Source organism: Ricinus communis, chromosome 2 (assembly GCF_019578655.1).
Source record: "Ricinus communis isolate WT05 ecotype wild-type chromosome 2, ASM1957865v1, whole genome shotgun sequence".
NCBI classification, from domain to species: domain Eukaryota; kingdom Viridiplantae; phylum Streptophyta; class Magnoliopsida; order Malpighiales; family Euphorbiaceae; genus Ricinus; species Ricinus communis.
In genome coordinates, this window is record NC_063257.1 from 27,480,579 (window position 1) to 27,487,466 (window position 6,888).

Consider the following 6,888-nt stretch of genomic DNA (forward strand, 5'->3'; position numbering starts at 1 on the left):
TTTTCTCATATTAAGTTATAAGCACTATTATGGAATTGTTTTCTCAAATTCATAAATATACACGTTTTACGGGGTTATTTTCTTATATTGACAAATGTACCCCTTTTACGGGGTTGTTTTCTCATAATATAAAATTAATCCATTTAAGGGTTTTTTTTTCTCATACTCACAAATATACCAAAATTACGGGATTATGTTCTTATATTGATAAATATACGACTTTTACGATGTCGTTTTCTGATATTAAACTATTACAATTATATGGGGTTGTTTTATCGAATTCATAAATATACACGTTTTTTGAGATTATTTTCTTATATCCATAAAGATATCCCTTTTATAGGGTTATTTTATCATATTATAAAATTAACTCATTTAAGGGGTTATTTTCTCATACTCATAAATATACCAAAATTACGGGGTTATTTTCTCCGATTGATAAATATCCTCGTATTACGGGTTTATTTTCTCATATTAAAAAATTTACTCCTTCTACGAAGCTCTTTTCTCAGAGTCGCAATTACACTACTTGTATGGGGTTATTTTCTCAAATTCATAGATATACACGTTTTACGAGGTTATTTTCTTATATTGAAAAATATACCACTTTTACGGGATTCTTTTCTCATATTAAATTATTAGCACAATTATGGAGTTGTTTTCTCAAATTCATAAATATACACATTTTATGGGGTTATTTTCTTATATTGACAAATGGACCCCTTTTATGTGGTTGTTTTCTCATATTATAACATTAACCCATTTAAGAGGTTGTTTTCTCATGCTCACAAATATACCAAAATGTCGAGATTATTTTTCCCGATTGATAAATATCCCCATATTACGGGGTTGTTCTCTCATATTAAAAAATTAATCCCTTTTACGAGGCTGTTTTATAAGACTCGAAATTACACTACTTTTACGGAGTTGTTTTCTCAGATTCATAAATATACACGTTTTACAGAGTTATTTTCTTATATTGATAAATATACTCCTTTTACTGGTTGTTTTCTCATATTATAATATTAACCCATTTAAGGAGTTGTTTTCTCATACTTATAAATATACCACAATTGCATGGTTATTATCTCTGATTAATAAATATTCCCGTATTATGGGGTTGTTTTCAAATAAATATACCCTTTTTACGGAGTTGTTTTCTCATATAAAAAAATTTACCCCTCTACGAGGCTATTTTCTCAGACTCGCAATCACACTACTTTTACGGGGTTGTTTTCTCATATTCATAAATATACTTGTTGTACAAGGTTATTTTCTTATATTGATAAATATACCACTTTTACAGGGTCATTTTCTCATATTAAATTATTAGCACTATTATGAGGTTGTTTTATCAAATTTATAAATATACACGTTTTACGGGGTTATTTTCTTATATCAACAAATATACCTCTTTTACGGGGTTATTTTCTCATATTATAAAATTAACCCATTTTAGGGGTTGTTTTTTTATACACACAAATATACCAAAATTACATATTTTTTTCTATGATATATCCCCATATTACGGGGTTGTTTTCTCATATTGTAAAATTAACCTATTTAAGGAGTTGTTTTCTCGTACTCACAAATATACTAAAATTACGGGTTTATTTTCTGCGATTGACAAATATCGCCGTATTATGGGGTTGTTTTCTCACATTAAAAGATTTACTCCTTCTACGAGGCTGTTTTCTTAAACTCGTCATTACACTAATTTTACGGAGTTATTTTCTCAGATAGATATACACGTTTTACGGAGTTATTTTCTTATATTGATAAATATACCACTTTTACGGAGCTATTTTCTCATATTAAATTAATAGCACAATTATAGTGTTGTTTTCTCAAATTCATGAATATACACATTTTATAGGGTTATTTTTCTATATTGACAAATATACCCCTTTTACGGGGTTGTTTTCTCATATTATAAAATTAACCCATTTAAGGAGTTGTTTTCTCATACTCACAAAACCACAATTACAGGGTTATTTTCTCTGATTGATAAATATTCCTGTATTACGGGATTATTTTCTAGTATTTATAAATATATCCTTCTTACGGGTTATTTTCTCATATTAAAAAATTTGCCCCTTCTATGAGGTTGATTTCTTAGACTCGCAATTACACTACTTTTACGGAGTTATTTTGTAAGACTCATAAAAAATACACATTTTACGAGGTTAATTTCTTATATTGATAAAATACCACTTTTACGGGGTTATTTTCTCATATTAAATTATTAGTATTATTATGGGGTTGTTTTCTCAAATTCATAAATATACACTTTTTACGGAGTTATTTTCTTATATTGACAAATATACCCCTTTTACGGGGTTGTTTTCTCATATTATAAAATCAACACATTTAAGGGGTTATTTTTCTCATACTCACAAATATACCAAAATTATAGGATTATTTTCTCCGGTTGATAAATATTTCCATATTACGGGGTGGTTTTCTAATATTTATAAATATACCCCTCTTACGGGGTTGTTTTCTCATATTAAAAGATTTACCACTTTTATGATGTTGTTTTCTCATATTAAAAATTTACCCGTTCTACAAGGCTGTTTTCTTAGACTCGCAATTACACTACTTTACGGGTTTATTTTCTCAGATTCATAAATAAACACGTTTTACGGGGTGATTTTCTTATATTGACAGATATACCACTTTTACGGAGTTATTTTCTCATATTATAAAATTAACCTATTTAAGGGGTTGTTCTCTCATACCCACAAATATACTAAACTTACAGGGTTATTTTCTCCGATTAATAAATATCCCCGTATTATGGGGTTATTTTCTAATATTTATAAATATACCCCTCTTACGGGGTTGCTTTCTCATATTAAAAAATTTACCACTTCTACAAGGCTGTTTTCTCATACTCGTAATTACACTACTTTTACAGGGTTGTATTCTCATATTCATAAATATATACGCTTTACGGGGTTATTTTCTTATATTAATAAATGTACCACTTTTTTACGGGATCGTTTTCTCATATTAAATTATTAGCACTATTATGGGGTTATTTTATCAAATTTAAAAATATACACATTTTATGGTATTATTTTCTTATATCGACAAATATACTCGTTTTACGGGGTTATTTTCTCATATTATAAAATTAACCCATTTTAGGGGTTATTTTCTGATATTCACAAATATAGCTAAATTACGGGGTTATTTTCTCTGATTGATAAATGTCCCCATATTACGAGGTTGTTTTCTCATATTAAAAAAATTACCCTTTCTACGAGGCTGTTTTCTCATATTAAGAAATTTACCCCTTCTACAAGGCTGTTTTCTTAGATTCGCAATTACACTACTTTATTGGGTTAGTTTTTGAGATTCATAAATATACGCATTTTATGGAGTTATTTTTCTTATATTGACAAATATACCGCTTTTATGGAGTTGTTTTCTCATATTATGAAATTAATCCATTTAAGCTGTTGTTTTCTCATACTCACAAATATACCAAAATTACGGGATTATTTTCTCCGATTGATAAATATCCCCATATTGCGGGGTGGTTTTCTCATATTAAAAAATTTACCCCTTCTACGAGACTATTTTCTGAGACTCGCAATTAAACTACTTTTACAGGGTTATTTTCTCAGATTCATAGATATACACGTTTTATAGGGTTATTTTCTTATATTGATAAATATACCACTTTTACGGGGTCGTTTTCTCATATATTAAAAAATTACATAAACCTGATTGGACTAGTATTGTCGCAAACAAAATTATAGGCACAAAATATCAGAAAAGCTAGTATGAAATGGGCAACTCCTCTACTGTCAAACAGACCCTTTAGTTTCACTGTTGTATCACCAAAATTTAGCATTTGTGGAATTTGGTAGTTTAAGAAACGCAAAGGTGATGTCTGTTCACAAAATATTAACAACAAAATCCAAATACTGTGAAGCACAAGGAATTAAATTTTAATAAAAAATATTAAGAAAACAAAAGGGTGACAAAAGATAAGCAGACCTCAAGGGGAGTATCGATAGCAATAGCTTCAAGAATAGCAGCACCAAATCTAGAGAAAACTCGGCCACGATTACTGATCTTGCCAGTCTCAGAATCCTTGAACGCAGATTGAAACAAAGCATTAGATCCCATTCTCAACGCATATTTCAACGTTAAGTGAGTAGCAAACGGTATCAATACTTTCCATAAAGCCCTCACTCCTTCCGTTCTCGAAACGGTCGTACCACAGTGGATTATTCCCTTGTAAGTCCCAGTCATATCAAGCTGTAATCTTGTTTTGATTACATCAATTGGCGGTAAACAACACGCCTCCATAACCCCGCCTAATGACCCCGACACTGCCTTCATGTAGGGTGGGATTGCTACGTCATTTTGGGACTTTGATTTCTTCTCCGTCATATTCTTGTACATATTATCAATTTACCCACAAAAAAAAACCAAAGATCTTTTACATCATTAACAAGTGAAATAACCAAAAAAACCTTCATTATCAAGTCTCAGATTCATAAATATACACGTTTTACAAGATTACTTTCTTATATTGATAAATATACCACTTTTACAAGGTTGTTTTCTCATATAAATCTTTTAGCATTATTATAGGGTTGTTTTCTCAAATTCATAAATATACACGTTTTACGGGATTATTTTCTTATATCGACAAATATAACCCTTTTACGCGATTATTTTCTCATATTATAAAATTAACCCATTTAAAGGGTTGTTTTCTCATAATCACAAATATACCACAATTACGGGGTTATTTCCAGAGATTCATAAATATTCCCGTAATACGGGGATGTTTTCATATATTAAAAAATTTATCTCGCAATTACACTACTTTATTGGATTATTTTTTCAGATTCATAAATATACACGTTTTACGTTGTTATTTTCTTATATTGACAAATATACCGCTTTTACGGAGTTGTTTTCTCATATTATAAAATTAACCTATTTAAGCTGTTTTTTTCACATACTCACAAATATACCAAAATTACAGGGTTATTTTCTCCGATTAATAAATATCCGCGTATTACGGGGTTGTTTTCTCATATTAAAAAATTTCCCATTCTACGAGGCTGTTTTCTCAGACTTGCTATTACACTACTTTTACGGGGTTGTTTTCTCAGATTCATAAATATAGACGTTTTACGGGGTTATATTTTTATATTGATAAATATACCACTTTTACAGGGTTATTCTCTTATATTGACAAATATACCCCTTTTTCGGGGTCGTTTTCTCGTATTATAAAATTAACCCATTTAAGAGGTTACTTTCTCATACTCACAAATATACAAAAATACGGAGTTATTTTCTCCGATTGATAAATATAACCGTATTACGAGGCTATTTTCTCATATTAAAATACTTATCCTTACTACGAGGCTGTTTTCTCGTATTAAAAAATTTACTCCTTCTGCAAGACGGTTTACCGAGACTCGCAATTACACTATTTTTACGGGGTTGTTTTCTCAAATTCATAAATATACACGTTTTACTAGGTTATTTTCTTATATTGATAAATATACCACTTTTATGGGGTAGTTTTCTCATATTAAATTATTAGCAGTATTATGGGGTTGTTTTCTCAAATTCATAAATATACATGTTTTACAGGGGTTATTTTTTATATTAACAAATATACGCCTTTTACGGAGTTGTTTTCTCATATTATAAAATTAACCCATTTAAAGGGTTGTTTTCTAACACTCACAAATATACCATAATTACGGGAATATTTTCTTTGATCGATAAATATCCCCATATTACGGGGTTGTTTTCTAATATTTATAAATATACCCCTCTTACGGGGTTGTTTTCTCAAATTAAAAAATAAACCCCTTCTACGAGGTTGTTTTCTCATATTAAAAAATTTAAAAAACCCCTTCTACGAGGCTATTTTCTCAGACTTGCTATTACACTACTTTTACGGGGTTGTTTTCTCACATTCATAAATATATATGTTTTATGGAGTTATTTTCTTATATTTATAAATATATCACTTTTACAGGGTTAATTTCTTATATTGACAAATATACCCTTTTTACGGAGTTGTTTTCTCATATTATAAAATTAATCCATTTACGGGATTGTTTTCTCATAGTCACAAATATACAAAAATTATGAGGTTTTTTTCTCCGATTGATAAATATCCCCGTATTACAGGGTTGTTTTCTCATATTTAAAAATTTACCCTTTCTACAAGGCTGTTTTCTCAGACACGCAATTACACTACTTTACGGGGTTATTTTCTCAGATTCATAGATATACACGTTGTATGGAGTTTTTTCTTATATTGATAAATATACCACTTTTAGGGAGTTATTTTTTCATATTAAATTATTAGCACTATTATGGGGTTGTTTTCTCAAATTCATAAATATAGACGTTTTACGGGGTTATCTTCCTCAATTGACAAATATAAACTTTTAACGGGGTTGTTTTCTCATATTATAAAATTAACCTATTTAAGGGGTTGTTTTCTCACACTCACAAATATACCACGATTACGAGGTTATTTTCTCTAATTGATAAATATTCTCGTATTATGGGGTTGTTTTCTAATATTTATTAATATACCCCTCTTTCCGGGTTGTTCTCTCAAATTAAAAAATAAACCCCTTCCACGAGGTTGTTTTCTCATATTAAATAATTTACCTGTTCTACGAGGTTGTTTTCTTAAACTCGCAATTATACTAATTTTGTAGGTTATTTTCTCAAATTCATAAATCTATACGTTTTACAGAGTTATTTTCTTATAATTATAAATATACCACTTCTACGGGGTCGTTTTCTCATATTAAATTATTAGCATAGTTACAGGGTTGTTTTCTCAAATTCATAAATATACTTGTTTTATGGGGTTATTTT